This window comes from Stegostoma tigrinum, chromosome 22, assembly GCF_030684315.1.
Source record: "Stegostoma tigrinum isolate sSteTig4 chromosome 22, sSteTig4.hap1, whole genome shotgun sequence".
NCBI classification, from domain to species: domain Eukaryota; kingdom Metazoa; phylum Chordata; class Chondrichthyes; order Orectolobiformes; family Stegostomatidae; genus Stegostoma; species Stegostoma tigrinum.
In genome coordinates this window covers 28,587,855-28,606,015 of record NC_081375.1, presented here as the reverse complement: position 1 = coordinate 28,606,015, position 18,161 = coordinate 28,587,855, and the positions used below count along the sequence as shown (strand labels likewise).

General features: G+C 37.6%; 1 protein-coding gene across 22 annotated transcripts in view; it reads left to right on the top strand.

The window, feature by feature from the left end:
* Positions 1–18,161, top strand: part of rbfox3a (RNA binding fox-1 homolog 3a) — a 509,932-nt gene that overhangs the window by 49,315 nt on the left and 442,456 nt on the right. The window lies entirely within an intron of this gene.

Sequence of the window (18,161 nt, the reverse complement as noted above, 5' to 3'; positions counted from 1 at the left end):
TCCCGTGAAAAAGAAGCATGCAGGCACTTGACGAAGACAAAATTAGACTCAGTTAGAACGTATCGCACATGCATGACCTTGCGGAGCAATAGTAATTTGCTTAAATCTAGATAAGAAGGTTGTATGTTCAAATCCCGTCAAGCTTATGGAGTTCTTGAGTGTTTATTGTGTGGAGATGCTCATGCCATGCTGAATTTCAAGGGTGTAGTGGCATAGTGCCAGTGGCCCTACCTCAGAGCTATGCAATCCAGGTTCAAGCCTCAATTGCTGTAGACATATACCATAAACTGCCTGAACAGAATGATCAGGATAACTCTCTCCTTGGAATTGGGAACCCAAGGCTGTACAAAATGGCCCAGGTGAGGTTTCACCGAAATGTGAGAATGTATCACATTGGATGAATCCCCTGGTGAACCTCTCCTGGTGTACATGTGATGAATAGGTTTTATTTGGATTAGGCAATGCAGTGTTAACAGCAAAACTGGAACCTTACCTGGCATAAGGAGAAAAAAATTGAAGAAACAATTGTTATCATAGAGTATATTCTCATGGGCTGAGGAAATTGGCTTAAAGCATGTACTTGAGTTCACGATTTAGAGAAGAATTAGTTACTTAGTTACAAGGAAATTTGATTCTTTATGGCAATATCAGACAGCATCCTGATATTGATGTTTATTTTGTCAATGTACAACCATCTACAACTCACCAGTCAAATTGAAATGAGATCCTATTTCATTTAAATCTTTAACCCACTACTTCTTAGTACAGAATTCATGATGGTAGGACAATGCCACCTCAATTGCTAAGTAATGAGACTTTTTTTGCTTTGGAAACATTTCACATTACATCGCTTTCATGTAATCCTATTTGCTAATGGTTTTGCTTATAATATTTTAAGTGATAACGGAGACATCTTTCATAGTCAGTTTTCTTTTTAAACTATTAGTTATATTTGTGGACCTGAAAATATGGTGCCCACAGGTCACCCTTTCAACAATGAAGAATTTGCTTTGTGAGTCCTCTCCTTGAAATATCAATGAATAAGATCACCTGCCAGTTTTGTTGCAATGCAGTGGAAGCAGCATTAATTTGATATGAAAATAATAAGTTTTAGCAGATAAAGTGGACCCGCAATCTGCACAACATGCCATCTCCTGACTGACAATTACAATGCAGCTGTAATACCTGGCTGTGAAATTCTGACGGGTTGCACTCAGTTTCTGCTGAAAACAGCATCCCCAAATATAACTCTCGAAAACATAAAATGGACAAGGGAGAACAATAACAGGTTGTTCCTACAATGTGCCTAATCTGTATTTGGAATTTGATTGCGCAGGAAATCAGAGGTTGGTGCCATTGTGCTATGGTTTATTTTATCATAACTGTTTGTGAGACTGAACATACCACACCTACAGTCAGGTTAGCAATGATGACAGAAAACTGGTATCAATGTCATAGGCTGTCTTCTGCCTACAATATTTGCTAAAGGTGCACCTGCCTTTTTACAAAAGTTTATTTTCTTATCCATTCACGGGATGAGGGCATCACTGGTCAGGCAGCATTTATTGTCCATCCCTAATTGCCCAGCGATTGAGAGTCAGCCACATTGCTGTGGGTCCGTGTGTGAAATAGATTAAAAATTATTTAATTTTGTAGATTTAATATTCTGGCTAAATTCAACATTAATTAATGAAGAAGGGAATGTATCAGTGGTCCTGGTAGTCATAAAAGGTTATTGTATTATCAAAGATGAATCTTAGTTTGACAACACAATTTGTTTTCAAGAAAGTATATTTGACTTGTGATTTAGTTGACTCTTCTGATGGGCGCTGTCTTAAGCAGCTTTTTCCTCACTCAAGCCCATCCTCAACAATAGATTAAAATAATTAAATGTGCAAAAGATTATTAAATCTTCAAGAATCCTTATGTAGAATGGAAGTTGACATTAGTTGCATATTAAGGATAAACTACCCTGTTAAAACGGAGAAGGTGTAGTTCTGCAGGGAGTGTCAATGAGGACTGAAATTCAGGCTTTCTCATGAGGAAGCAGAGATAATTCATTTTATCAATCAATAACCACCGTCTGCAGTCAATTAAACAATTATGTGAGAAACAGACAGCTGCTGCGAGTATTTAATCCACTGATCCTTGTAAATGCCTTCTTGCTACTTTTGTACCCATATTATCTCTTTCCAATATTCTTAATGATGTTCTATCCATAAACATCTTCTGGGTAGCAGAACCATTTCAATAGTGTATTTTTTTTCTAAACGTTCGTTTTGCAAGCTGTGGAGAAGGTTTTGTACTTTGGCCTTGAATCAACCGGGAGTTGAATCTGAAACACTCGGTGTATTTCACAGCGCTAACCTCAACTGCTGTCAGAACAAAACCTCTTTGACTTAGGAAGTCCAATATTTCAAGAATTGTTAGCATAGGGACCTACATCCCTTCTGGGCTGGACTTGAACTCCAAGCAACAGTTCTCACATGTCAAGATATTCACCATCACTGTGTGGTCCGGATTGGAATCCGAAACTTTATGTGGAACACACATTGCCAGCAAATTGTGATTAAAACTTACCTCCAAAAAAACCCTCTAAAACAACAGTGTTTGATTTTCAAATACTGCTATAAAAGTGCATGTTTCATTAGCTGTATGGCTCTTCAATGATCTTAATAATTTATGTGCAATTAAAAATCAATTTTTGAGCTGATAATTGGCACATTCAAGGCTCCCAAAAAAACCACAATGTTTTATTTTTAACCCGACCATGTTATTATTAAGAGGCTCACCCTGCAGAATAAAATTTGTGTTGGGTTTGTTCTTAGCTTCTCCATGCTCCCTCTGGTTGACTGATGACACAGTGGAACTATCTATGGGAAGTCAAAGGGGGAATATTTTAATCTTTGGGCTGAATTTTATCAGGAGAGTGGTTACCCCAGTGTCATGGTGGGAAGCAGATCCTGAGGCAGTACTTAGCGGCAGTAAGATCCACTTGGCAATTTTACCAGAGGCAGCCTCCTAATTGGCCGTCCGTGGACCTGCTGTCCAATTAAGGAACAAACTTGAGAACCGGAAAATGTGCCTCCTTATCAATCAGAACTTAAGTTAATGCTCTCTAATATTGTAAACAAACAGAAATGTTAGCAATGAGAAACAGCACAAGCTGCATTACCCGGTATTATCCAGAATTTTTCAATTCTGATTGTTTGTCAAGCCTGTCAATGATCTCACTATGTAACTTCCTCCTGCCTTTTGCAATGTCAGCACTCTCCATCTCTGGTCCCCTAGGCATGCCCGCTTTTAGTCATTTTTGTAGTTTCACCATTGCCATTTCTGCCTTCAGCTGCCTCAATCCCAAGTTTTGGACAGATTTTTTCAAAAACTGCTCCATTTCTCCACTTCTCCAAATCTCTCACTCTCTTCCTTTCATATGCTCCTTAAAAATTGTGTTCTTGATCAATCCGTTAGACATCGTCTAAACTTGATGGTGCTCATGTGCAGTATCTTTGGATTTCAGACTGTTTTGGAGATGCTGTACAAATTCAGGTTGTTGATGTTGTATTCATAGTTTGTCTGTCGTCACCTAAATCGAAAGACACTTCTATAGGTTTAGTGTCCATTTGGACTGGTCAAGAAAGCTGACTCTCATGCTACTACACAAACTGGTATTTCTTACTACGATTAAATTTATTTGGCCACTGTTCATTCTAAAACTGACGATACAGCACGATTTAACCCTTTCATTAACTCTTCCAGATTACATGAATACTCGGTTAGCAAAACTGATGTTGAATCTGAAAAACGAAAACCAAACATGCACTCAACTTTTGTTTTTTGTCTTGCTGTATACTTGTCATGCAGTAAACTGCTTCGAAATAAACTTGGCAGTGCAAAGCAACATAATTATAGTCATCCTACATGCAACAGTTTATTTGTTTTAACATATCCAATTTTGCTAGCTCAAGAAGATATTGTTTAAATGGTTACACATCTTCAGTTGCCAGTTCTGAGGAGCTCAAAATGTAGATTAACTAAATACAGTGTAATCATCAACTAATTAAAACCAACACAAGATACTGCAGGTATTAACTTCAACAGCAGTGTCCCCTCCTTTACTTTAACAGCCTCTACTCTCATGTTTAGCAGCCCTATACACTGGTCTGTTCCCCAACTTGTGGAACAATTTTATTTAATATTCTCTTTTACACAATGCTGTTGTCAAATGCAGTCCAGACTGTTTGTTTTGGAGTGTGTGTAAACCATATTTTGTAACAATGGCCCCAAAGATTTATTGTGTTCAGTGACACTATATGGCAGTACGTGGTTCTGAATTCATATGCATCTGCACAAAATGTATGATTCCTTAGTTCTGGAAAAGTGCCTGGTGGTATAGAAATTTAAGGTACATTTTCCTACCTTGCTACCCAACTGCAGAATCACAAATCTAAAAGGTACCCAAATGAAATGAAAATATATCCCAAATAGATCAATAACCAATCATTACCCACATTAATGGGCTTGGATGTGCATTTATTTCATCTATCGAGAGTTTGCGCTGTATTCCCTTCTTCACCTTAGATCTAGACATTTCACTGCTCTTGGGAGAGAGGTGGTATGGGACCTCCTACCTGAATTCAAAAGATAGCACAATAATTGCACATGAGGAAATGTGCAAGTCAAATTCAGTTATCCATCCCTGGAGATTTTCCTCATTTCCTTCTCCAGTACAAAAAGATGAGCTGATGTTGTGAACTTTGGAGGGAATGACACACTGTTCTAACATTACATCTAACAAGCTGATGGAAGTTTAACATGCTCCCCTATTCCTTATGTTAGTTGATTTGTTGAAGCCTTAACTTTCATACCAGCCTGATCTCAAGTGAATGTAGTTTTTTTCAAAGATACACCCAGCCATGGCGGAACACAGGAATCTGTGCTGTACCAATTATTGTCTAATAACAGGAGCTGGCAAGTTCACCAACAGATGCCAGTGTGAACCTCCAGCACCATGTTTTATTTCATGTAGCAATGCTTATGTTATCATAACATAAGAAACTGGACATGCATTTTGTAATATTCAAGAATCTAACAGGCATTTATTATGCCACCACTCACTGCAACACGCCGGAACTCTGCAGGAAAGAGGAAGAGCACCTATACAAAATCCTCGCTATGAACGGATATCCCCGCAACTTCATCCGCAGGTGCCTACTAAATAAATAACACCATGAGGACACAGTACACCCTAACACACTGGCCACACTGACCTACATCAAGAACATATTAGAATTGACAACCAGCCTCCTACGACCACCAGGAATCATGGCAAGACACAAGCTCACAGTCACTCTCCAACAAATGTTCACAAGGATTCAAGGCCCCATTCCCACAACATGTAGAACCAATGTGGTTTATTAAATACCATGCAATGACTGCCACAAACATTAGACTAGAAGGGAACAAGCCATCAGAATACACAAGCATCAGCTAGCAGCAAAACAACACAACAAACTTTCTCTAATATCAGTAAACTCAGATAATGAAGGCCGTCAATTTAACTGGGAAAATGTAACCATAGTAGCCCAAGCCAAACACGGACATGCACGGGAATTGTGAGAGGTGTGGTTTTCAACCCATATTGCAATCCACAAACATTTGGATTGGACCCCATATACGAACCCATATGGACAAAACTGGAAATGACACTACCCACTTTAACAGACCTGATAGTATAAATTCCAAGCGGAGTCAAATAATATTGTTTCGTGGGAGGCCTCACTGAAGGTGTCACCTAGCACGGTGACAAAACATCTGAACGAGAACAAGCCAGCTCAGTGAGCAAATTGACAATCTCACCCACAACGCAAGCTACAAATCTTTTCTAAAATCTTAGACATTTATTACAATTAACTATTATGTACAAACACTCCTCATGTGTTTAAGTATCCGAGCCAACATTAAGCGAGTAGTTTACAACACAGGAGCGTGCTTCCAGCAGACCACTTTCTTGAAGTGATCCCACATAAGATGGCGTATGAGATTGATGTCCTCAGGTCACACGCAATGATACGGTGATGATATCTTGAGCATATCTCATGAAGATATCCTGACATATTGATTGTGATAAAAAAAATTTTAGATGTCAGCCTTGATGATGGTTTTCATCATGGCAGAGAGATTATCACTATTCGGTGTCCAGAGCAATGTTCATTCTCTGCTCCATGGCTGTGCATGGTGTGCATGACAATTAGCATGCTAACACTGTTCCCAGCATTAATTTGCAGTTTCGGAAGTCATGGCTTTGTGCGCAGATCTAAGCGGTCCTCGCAGAACAGAAAAACAAAGTTAGAGAGAATGTGGCTCTCGAGTCAATTCTTAAAAATGATCGTTTAAGCAAGCTATCAGAGATAGGCAGGATGTGACACTGTGTCCCGGCAGGAGTTAGTACCAAAGGACATGGGATTAATAGTTCCACTTGTAGATTACACCACTTCAAAATGCCGTTATTAATGGTATCACTCAGATTGTTTGTTGAAAGAACTTTGATTTCTAACTTTGAATGCTCTAATAATGTAATGAGCATCTTTGACCCACCGTAGCATGGGTCATTGAGACAGAATGTCTTAAAAACAGAACATCTTTAATAGGAGTTCTTGCTTGATGTCCTACTGGTTGAACTCAGTCAGATGTATTTTTGTCAGCCTTGTGTATGAAGCTCACTTGGGCTCAATTATTACATTTTAAACTGTGTAAAGGTTTTGAGTGTTGACTGCTACGCCACCTAACTCCTTTGTAACTCTACAGTGCAGTGTGTTCATTCTGCAAACAATGTAGCAGAGGCTTGTGCATCTGCCTATTTTTGTGTTGCTGTGGTGGTTGGTGTTGGTGTTCAGATCCACACCAGTGTGGTGCCAAAATGACAAGAAAACTGGGGTTAATTCATTTTCAAGACCTAAAAATAAAATCAGCTGCACTTAACTGTTTAAAAATTCTACTTTTCAGAAGCCGCATGATATGCCTTTTTGTTGCCAACACAAAAATCTGCAACGTTTGTCCTGAGATTTATTCTTTCTTTTGTAGAATTCTCACTTTTTTAACATCATTTTCCCTTGCTTTTAGATAACTGCTGTTCTTAAAACAAAATGATGTTATTTTCAGCTGCATTCTTCTTGGAAAGCCAATAAGTTAAGGATGTTTCTCCCCCAGCAACACTGGAATAAATACATTTTAATGTATTGCTTCAGATTCATCCTGGGGGCTGAAAATATAAGTAATTAAAAATGTCCTAGAATGTTTGTGTACTGTACCTGCTGTGAATGTGACTTCCCTGTTGCTAACCAGATGACATTCCAATACTGTTTTTACTTTGAATCTGCTGGGTTTGCTGAATGAGTCACAACACACCAGGACATACACCAGACATGCAAAAGCCTCCATCTCCAAAGATGTACCAAACTACAGAAGTGACTGAAAACACATTAGCCCTGTAAGAATGTGATGGTTAAAACTAATGTGCTGGTTCATGTACCAAATGTGAATGGATGAGGAGAAGAGAAGTCTTTTTACTTCAATGACTGGAATATGTGTTCTTTTTACACAGACTGATGTTGCATCATGTCCTAATTCTCAGTCTGTTCTCTCTCAGGTTCTGCTCTTAATTAGTGCTAATTAGACCTCATTAACATGCAAATGAGTCTTTAATTAAAAAAGCAAGATAAATATTGATACTAATTTGTATACAAAATTTCATGAAATTGAGTCATTGGCATTGCAATATTTGCCTGAAACTTCTTAATAAGAGCACATTAACCTGCATTTGCATAAATTAATTAGCCCTCATTATGAATGGCAGTGATAAAGACTGCACAGGGTGCATCTCACTTCTAACAATGGTGTAATGACTGAGGCCTGCCAACAGCAACACAATAATGTAACCCCAATTATGATGACAGAAAATTATTCAAATAACACTTAACAGTAATCCAAAGGAATTTCCACAACGGGAATGGAATTCATGCTGTACTACAAGTGATGCTGTTGCTGTCTTATCACCATGTAATCCTGTTCTAATATTTTCCTATTGTCACATTATTCCATGCCCATAATAAATACATGATGTCCTTTCCCTAGTGTAATATCATCCTTTTGCTTAGCCTCCTGAATGCTGCATTTCCATATAATGCCCTGTATTGTGTTTATATTCAACCCTAAATATGCTCGTTCATTACCAGTGCACTGTTTGATGAGTTTTCTGACCAACCTGAAATAAGTTTTTAATTATTTGTAAGTTATTTTTATAATTCTTTGGAGGATTATTTTCTGTTTCACTCTACTACTGCATTTAATCAATACTGGATATTGATGACATTTTAAAAAATATATCTGTGATGTAAGGTGGTATGGTAGGACAGAGCATTAAATCTCTCAATTAGATGTTAACAATGAGTAGCATCCTGCAAGGTTTTCACCTTTGAATTTTGGATTTGCTGCTGTGAAAAGTAAGATTCTTCCTTTGAGCACTGAAAAAGTTGCAGGAGTTGCTGACTGTTTTTTGCATCTACCTGAAAGTAGCTTCTGTTTCTGGTGCAGTTTTCTCACATGTTCGCAACGAATCAAATTTCCATTTTGCGTAATGCCTAGTGGCCTAATCAAGGCATTGACTCATACTCTGCGGGAATCCAAACCACACAACCCCCCCCCCCCCCCACTCCCGTCTTGCCTAGCATTATAGCATTTATATATTCTGTACTTAATAGAGGTAGACCAGGACAGGAATGATAATAAATTGGGTGCACTGAATCTCTTATAAAGAGGAAGAACACATTATTAAGAAGATAAGAAATGTTTTCAATACTATTTTAAATTGAATCTAGCACCTGTTGGAGATGTTCCCCATCTGATGTTTCATCAACAAAAACTGGAAAATACAGTTAATTGATGCAAAGTCCTTTTAAGCAACATAATGTAGAGTTCTTCACTCTAAACTGATTGGTCTAATCTGATGTTAAATGCGATCTAGGGAGTGCAAGCCTCTCTGTGAATAATGATCTGTTTTGCCACCTTAACACTTGACAGTTAAATGAATCTTGACACATTAAAATCCCTGGCGACTGCACCTCCTCATTCACTATTGATTAGCTTTCTTTCCCAATCATATTCACATCACCAGGCAGTTGAATTTTCTTTCCATGGTACAAAATATCATGCTGTGATCTGGGGCTGTGTGAAGGCCCAAGCATTTTTAAGGTTAAATTTTTTTGTTGGCTAGCCCTTTGGGTGCTGCAAGACTTTCCTGCCCAGTTAATGAGATGAATTTACAAGAGAAACTTTTGAAGAACAATGCACTGCATTTGTATCCTTGGAGATAATTTCACACTCCAGTTGAATGCTGGAAATGTATTCTTTATTTCGCTGGAAATCTCGCACTTGAAGTTGGATTATGCTTATCTCAGAATTTTGGTAGACCCAGAAAGAATGACAAATTGCTCATATTTGTAGCCTGCTCTGAAAATTCGTACTTTCAGCCTGCTTTCTTCATCATTCCGCATGTCAGCCTGAGTCACAATAATACACTTCTGCTGTGATGAAAATATTATCAAAATAATCTTTAATAAGCTTTGGCTACTCAACATTTAAATGTCATTGATTTCTCAAAGTGACAAGTATTAGCAGCAAAAATAAGAATGGCTTAATTTTTGAATACTTATTAAATTGCTGCGCCGAAGTCAGAAACTCCATATAATCGCACTTTCAGAAAAAACGACCCTGCCTGGAAGCCTACAAGTAGATTTATATTTGTCAGTAGTCATAATACTGTAGCATATGCAGTGTATGAAGTTGGTTTGTTAAAAATACACAAAGCACACAAAATTTTGGAACAAAGAAGAAACATCAGAATTACCCTGTGTGACATATCCGCCATTAATATTTGTTCCTGTAATGTGTGCATTTGATTGAATATTAATCAGTGCCTATCAATTCATACATATTTTGTTTCTACATTGACTTCTTATTTGGTGTGAATACACATTGGTTTTGTCTCATATATAAGTTGTTCCCTTTGTTCACACATGTAGATACTTTGGGCAGTGAAATTAGCTGTTCACTTGGGACAAAAGGTAATGACATACACTGTATCGAGAGTTTCCTTACAACCTATTGCAAATTATTTCTTGATAATACTGCAGTAATGATGTCACAAAGGAGGTTAATTCTCTCTTGTAAACACCATAGCTCTCAGCACTGTTGCCATGCAACTCCCCAAACAGTAGTAAGGAACAGAAGCGATAATTCTTAATTTAAAAAGCAGAAACTGTGCATGTTATGTAAAATATTGGACATTAGGAATTGAGATCAAGACTGTAATCTAATTGTGAATTGCAGGTAATATTTGCAACACATTTCAACTTCACTGTAACTGTTCATAATGTTCGAACTCAATTACATTATAGCCACTTTTGTTTTTTTTAAACTTATATTTCCATGTGTTTTATTTGCTTGTCAAAATCAAAAGAGAACAAACACTACAGCCCCTGCATTTAATATGTGCAAACAATTCAAAACTCGCTTTTTATGAAATGGGATGCTTAAAGAAAAGCCTCTGTGTATATTATATAATCGCTGCAATATGGAACAAGCAACAACAACATATTTTAATAGGGTTTCAGGATTTAAGTGAGGCACTTTGGTTTTGTTTTCCTTTTTCATTCCTTGTCTCATTGTGTGGTATTGAAACTATTTTATTTTATGTATCTAGCTTTAGTGTGAGGCTCTATCTGGTTGTGTACATCATGGTCAAATTCTGGTCAAATGTTGTTAAAAAAAGAGGTTCTTATGGCACTTCTGGAACATGTTGACAGATGGTGGAAAATGGTAGGGTTTCTGTTCTGAAATCTCACACCTGATTGAACACCACAAACCCATGTCATTTTCAATTAAAAAAAAACTAAAGAACTGCAGATGCTGTAAATCAGGAACAAAAACCAGAAGTTGCTGGAAAAGTTCAGCAGCTTCTGCCAAGAAAATGTCAAGAGTTAATGTTTCGGGTCCAGTGACCCTTCCTCAGACCCAGCAACTTCTGTTTCTGTTCCGTGCTTCATTGTCATGTGGGAGAGAAGGGAGGTATTCCCTCAGCTATTTGTGCAAGATTAAAATGCAGATCCTAAAGGCAAAATAAGGGTGCAATAATCCACAGTGCTATTCAGTGCACCAACTGTAGTTTTTGTTTTATTATTGTGTCTCTATGTCATAGAACAGTTGTGACCAGGGTCATCACATAAATGTTTTGTACAAATTTTAAAATTATATCATCATGCTGTTTAACGTCAAATGATTCAAAGAATAAAGAATAAAATTAAGGAAAGCAAAGTACCTTGAATAGATACGCCAAATAAAATGATCATGAATGAATACAGTTGTATATACATTCATTATTAGTTATGAGTTTTGTATGTACCCAGTGGTTTACCAGTAACGTGTGTAGTGATTTAATGTAAGAAGTATTTTGATCTTTAATACTGTTAAATATCAGAAAGGAAGCGCTACATACAAGTAACTCAGCATCTTCATTAGATCACAGCATGTTTAGTCAGCTATTCAAAATAATGTCTTGATAAGTGTTCTTCTAGTTTGACTTGTCAAAAAAATAATTGAGATAAACCAAATGCACATTGGACACAGTGCTCATTGCATTCTGAGCACAGCTTCCTAGTTATGTTCTGAGACCTCCTTTTCCTTTTGGGACAAAATACATATTCTTTGTGCATCTTCTAATGATGCAACATCCTTCATGATTCTGCAGATCAGAATTTTAATTTTCAGATTTCAAAGTGAAGCAGTAAGTTGTCAGTCAGCTGGGCCTGTCATTTTTTTTCTGGTAATCATTTTGTTTCTGTAGAAGTCTAGAATGGGATAATGGGTGAGATAATGTAATTAAATGAGAGGAATCAGTGGAAATCTTTGGAGATCATCTGAACTGGAAGAACGCCCAAAGTGTGCTCTTTTCTAAAGCTGTAAATAGCTACTTCCTGCACCATTGTTGTAGATAATTAGCAATGTGTATTCTAGTATAAACTTATGTTGATATTTAATTTTATTTTGTAACTTTAATAGAATGAAATTAATCTACCTAGCAGCCTGACTGTTTTTGGAAATCTATTTACCATATTGTAATATTTCTTTCTCATTCATGGGTTGTGGCCACTCCTGGCAATTCAGACCTTTGTTGCTGATCCATAATTGCCTGTGAAAAGGTCTTAGTGACTGCCTTCATGATCCACTGCATTCTTTATGGTGAATATACCCCGATACACTTAAGCTGGATTTTGACCCAATGTCAGTGAACAATTTAAGTTATATATGACCAGCTTGGATCGCCATATGCCTGCTGCTCATGCTCTTCGGGTTGATAGAGGTCACACGTTTTTCATTTAACCAGAAGAATCGACGGCAACTGTGTAAAATCAGGCAACGTGTTTTCAAACAGACCTTATTCATTGATGAGCAAGCGTATTCTTCAGATGGAACCAGGGTCAGCTCAGGATAACTGCATTGTTGACACGTGACAAATGAGATTATATTTGATGTTACCTACATCAATCCACAGGGTGTTTAAATGAGCAATCCATTCAGTGACCAAATCAGAAAACCCAGAAGCTAATGAAGTCTCATTGACACAAAGTAGTAATTTGCTTACTAGACATTGTCATTTGCATCAAATGATGTCAACAAATCATGGATACTAATTATGAAACTAATTGACTAACTATGTGATGGCCAATCTATATTGACATTCTTTTGACACTACAAAACCAGTCCTGAAAACCTTGACTACATTGAATGGCGTTGATAATCGATTGCTTAAGTTTATCAAGTGGAGATAATTTGATTGACAAATAAACCAATAACTAGCAGTAATTTTCTGTTAGGGGTATGCATGATCTGCTACAATAAAGAATCTAATTCGCGCTAGAACAATAACTTGTATTCGTGTATTGCCTTTTAAAGTAAGCAATGTGTTTGAAGGTATAAAAAAGAATGCTGTGTGGATTTTGATAGACAACTTTGTTTTGCTTATGAGGAAATCTACAATATTGTAATAAAATCCTTGAACTAACTCCCTAAAAGTTCCAGACTTACTATTCAAGAAGGCAGCTCACAACAACTTTCTGAAGGACATTTAAAGATCTAGAAATGCTGACCGAGCCAGCAATATTTATATCCTGTGAATGAACTTTGTAAAAAAAATGGGTTATTGTCTTTATTATTTTTATGTTTGCACATGAATTAGGAGCTGAAATAGGCTGTTTGCTCCCTCCAACTTGCTCTCTCATTTAATACAATCATTGTTGATCTGATTGTAACCCCACCTTTGCACTCCCACCTTGCCTAATCGCCTTTCACCCCTTGCTTAACAAGGTTCTATCTCCCTTTGTCTTAAAACATGCAAAGACTGTGCTTCCACGCCTTTATAGGAAGCAAGTTCTAAAGTTCGGTCCCTTGAGAAAAATATTCTCATCTGAAATGGTAGGCCCTTTATTTTTAAACAATGACTGTAACTCTGAGTTCTAGATTCTCCCTCAAGAAGAAACATCCTTTTGGCATCTGCCCTGTCAACCTCCACAGAATCTTGTAAATTTAAATCAAGTTCCCTTTCTTTTCCTAAGCTCCAGCAGATACAAGTCTAGGCTGGCCAAACTTTGGTCATTGGACAACCTCCCAGTTTCAGTTATTAGTCCAGTAAAACTTCTTTTAACTGCATCCAATACATTTACATCCATATTTAAATAAGAAACCAAATATTATACACTGTACCAAGTGTGGTCTTACCAGTATGCTGAAATTCTGAAGAACAACTTCCCTATTTTTTGTACTCAGTTCCTCTTGGAACACACAGTGATGTTCAGTTAGCTTTCCTGACTACTTGTTGTACCTGCATACTAACCTTTTGCGTTTCATACACTAGGACACTCCGCTCCTTCTGCTATGTGGAACTTGGCAATCTCTCACCATTTATGTAAAATATTTCTGCAAAAATTAATAATTTCACATTTTTCCACATTCTTTTTCATTTGACAGGTCTTTTCCCATTAGCTTAACCTAATTAACATACAACTTACCATTCTTTGTGTCATCAACAAACTTAGTGACATTACCTTTGGTCCCCTCACCCAATTCATTTATTTAAATTGGAAAATATTGAGGCCCGAGCATATCACTGTGGCAAGCCACTTATTATGTGTTGCCACAAAATAATCCATTTAGGTCTCCTTTCTGTTTCCTGTAGGTGGTCAATCATCTATCCATGCTAATATGTTACCCATCATACCATGAGCTTTTATTTTTGCTAATAACCTTTAGTGTGGCACCTTATCAAATTCCATTTGGAAATCTAAGTACAGTACACTTACCAGTTCCCCTTTATCTGTAACACTTTATTTCTGCAAAGGCCGCCACTGAGCCAGTGAAACATGATTCTCTTTCACTTTTTTGATTTGTTTGGATAAATTCTCAATTGATGTTTAGCAATTCTATTGTTTTAAAATTAGCCCAGCAGATGTTAAATTTCTTTGTTACATTCAAATTACACATGTATGAATGAGAACATACAATTTAAGTACTACTAATGTCTACTTCTGCTTGTCTAGCAGTCTTTGCAATGAAATCAATTTACTGCTTTCAAAATAGTGGCCACATCTCTCCTTCAGCAAATGACATGTGACTGGAAAAGCACAATCAACTGTGGTCTACAATATACAGAGTTTAAGTGTTTGCACAGCAGTTGAAAGATGAGAAAGTTTTTGTTGAGCAAAAATTGTCATATTATTGAGTATGAGTGATTGAGGTAAGATAGTCTCACTGCAAACTTGCTAATGTCCTTCACAGAAGACAGTCTGCCCTGATCTGTCTTATGTGTGACTCTAGACCCACAACAATACAGTTGACTCTTGACTACCCTTTAAAATGGCCTAGCAAGCCACTCAGTTGCTAAAAATTCTTAACAAAGAAATGATCACCATCTAGGAGGACAAAAGCAGCAGATGCATGGGAACACCACCTGCTAGTTCCTTTCCAAGTCACTCACCATCCTGATTTGGAAATATATCACTATTTCTTCACAGTCGCTAGGTCAAAATCCTGGAATTCCTAAGGACATTATGGGTCAATCTACAGCACATGGACTGCAGTGGTTCATGACAGTAGCTCACCGCTGTCTTCTGAAGAGCAGCAAGGGAAAGGCAATAAATTTCGGTCCTGACCGTGATGCCCATGTCCCATGAGTGAATTTAAAAAAAAGCTGTTCAAGGGGTTAAAGAAAGGGCACACATTTCATTGTTTGCAATCACACTCCTACTGCCCCAGCTGGACGTATATGGTGTAGCACAGACAAGGCAACATCGCGTAGTCACCACTCTAAACAGTATGGCTGACTTACATGGAGAGGTATTGCAGACCATAACTCAGGAGGTCTGAACCACTAGGTTGTCAGGCACCCTGCTGTTACCTGGCATGTTTCCCTCACTCAGGATGGATTTAAACATAGTCGATTATGTGTTGTGCATCATACATCATGGGATGTGCTTTAGCAAAATGCACAGATACTATGCATATATCACATTTGTTCAACAGCTGTAATGTGTTTGCTTAATAAATGAGACTATGAATCTTTGTGAATTATTTGTTGCAATACCACAACAATTGATTTGTATTGATATTTGTGAAAGAAGTCCTCCAAAATGGCGTTTTGGCCGAACTTATATCTTGTCTGGAAGGACATTGTTTTTTTTTCTCTCATGCCAAGTGCGTCTTAGGTTAGCAACTAGCATCCCCTTCTTCCAATAACACATGTATATTGAGGGCACAACTTTAACAAAGGGGATGATTCCAAAGGAGCGGCACTAAGACTTAAGAAAAATGCATGTTGGAAGTTTGGAAAAGTTACCTTTAAGAGGAACTCTTTATAGTGGAGAGAGTGGTAAAGAACCAGAAGAATGTAGCAAGGGAACTCCAAACTATGGACTTTCAGACTGTGTGACTGCTCAGGAGCAAGGGACGCATGGTGCCCAAGAAATCAGGGGATGAATTTGCCCTCCCTGATGGCAGAGGTGGTGAGGAACGTGATGGCAAGGACATTAATTGACCCAACTTGGAGTCAGGGCTGTGGGGGGGAGGCAGAAGAAAATCTGTAGAAACTGAAGTATTTTACATTGTAGTAAAATACAATGTTACTACATTGATAAGCTGCAGAGCAAACAAGCAATTAAGATTTGTGGTGACAATTAGTGCCTAGAAGGAGATTTTTTGTGATATTTTAAAGGCGGGAACCTCCGACTTGTAAGACATAAACTGTGAAAAATTTTGCAGTAAGAAAATCTAGTGTTTATTGCAGATAACTCACAATATGCAGTAACCATTTATGTCATTAACACACCTCTGTGCTGTTACTGCTTTTATTATTCACTCACAGCATGTCAATCTGGTGTCACTGGCTGGGCCAGCATTTAATGTCTGTCCTTAGTTGCCTTTGAAAGGTGGTGGTGAGCTGCCTTTTTGAACTGCTGCATTCATTTGGTTTAGGTAGACCCCCAGTGCTATTAGACTGCAGGTTCCAGGCTTTTGACTCAGCAACGTGGAAGGGAAAGTGATATATTTCCAAGTCAGGATGGGAGTGGTTTGGAGAGAAATTTGCAGGGAGTGTTTTTCCTGTGTATCTGCTGCCCTTATGCTTCTAGATGCTAGTGATTGTGAGTTTAGAAGATGCTATCTCAGGAATTTCTGCAGTGCATCTTGTAGGGAGCATGCACTATTGCTACTAAGTATTGGTGGTACCTCCAAGGATGTAGTACCTCATTGAGTGGGCTGCATTGTCCTGGATAGTGTCAAATTTCTTGAGTGTTGTTGCACTCATCCAGATGAGTATCACTATTGTATCTCTCTACATCATACATCGCTATTCAGAACACTGATTTCATGTTTTTTTTCTTTTTTTTCCAAATGCAAGTAACTGATGAGCACTGTTAACTGATGACTGTCTACCTCAGATATGATTGGATTTTGGTGAATACTTTGGAAGGACCTAACACAACATTGGTTCCTTCCTCCATTTCACTCCAGAGTCATGCCAGCCTCTGATTCGAAGTTTACAATCTAACAATAGCGAAAGGGAAACTGTTTCACACTAATATCACATTTTTTAGACAGCCTCAAATCTTCTAAATTTGAAATTGGAATAGAACATAATTATGATCGAAGTAAAAATTTGTTCCACATGACTTCAATGTTCTTATATGTATTGGCATTAAATTATTAGGGCTGGACCTTTGATTAATCATCAGCAAAATACCTACATTCCTTCATAACTATCCAGACAATGAACATTGATCTGAATTATAATTCAGAATGATGTCGACCTACCAGCATGATATTCTCCTTAAGTAGACATTTTTTTTCAAATCACATTTCAAGGTTATCTGTACAACTGGCGCAGAAGATCCCAAAATTTGAAGCATAAGTTGCATTCAATGCAATTAGTGTTTCTGTGACATTCTAAGCTTGTCTCATGTTAGAAGCCAGACATATCTAGAGGGTAAATTATAATCACCATTGGGTTACCTTTTGCTGGCTTGCAGGCTGTTTGAAGAGGCTCCAAACATTAAACTGGGACTGTTTGGACAACAAGACTGAAATATCTTTTGTTTCATTTCCTGAGAAACTAACTTCAAAAACCAAACTACTGAGAAAGTTGAGTTTTTTAGGTAACTTGTGCAAGTTATTGTCAGGAAGTAAACAGTAAATTATTGACACATTGCAGATAAAAACAGAAACTACTGTGGAAATTCAGCAAATCTGGCAGTGTCTGATAAGAAAGAAACAGAGTTAACATTTCCAGTTCTGCGGGCTCGAAATGTTAACTCTGCCAGATTTTGCCAGACCTGCTGGCTTTCTTCAGAATTCTTTTTTTAATTTCAGACTTCCAGCATCCGCAGTATTTTTCTTTTATTATTGTAATTAAGATTTTTTTTGTGATCATATTTTCAGCTGTTCAAATCAAACTTTCCAAACTACCACAGTTAAATATATCAAGAAATAGATTTCAAAGCAATTTTATTTTTAAATCGTGTTTTAAAACACTGCTTGATTGTGCTGGTTCATGGCAATTT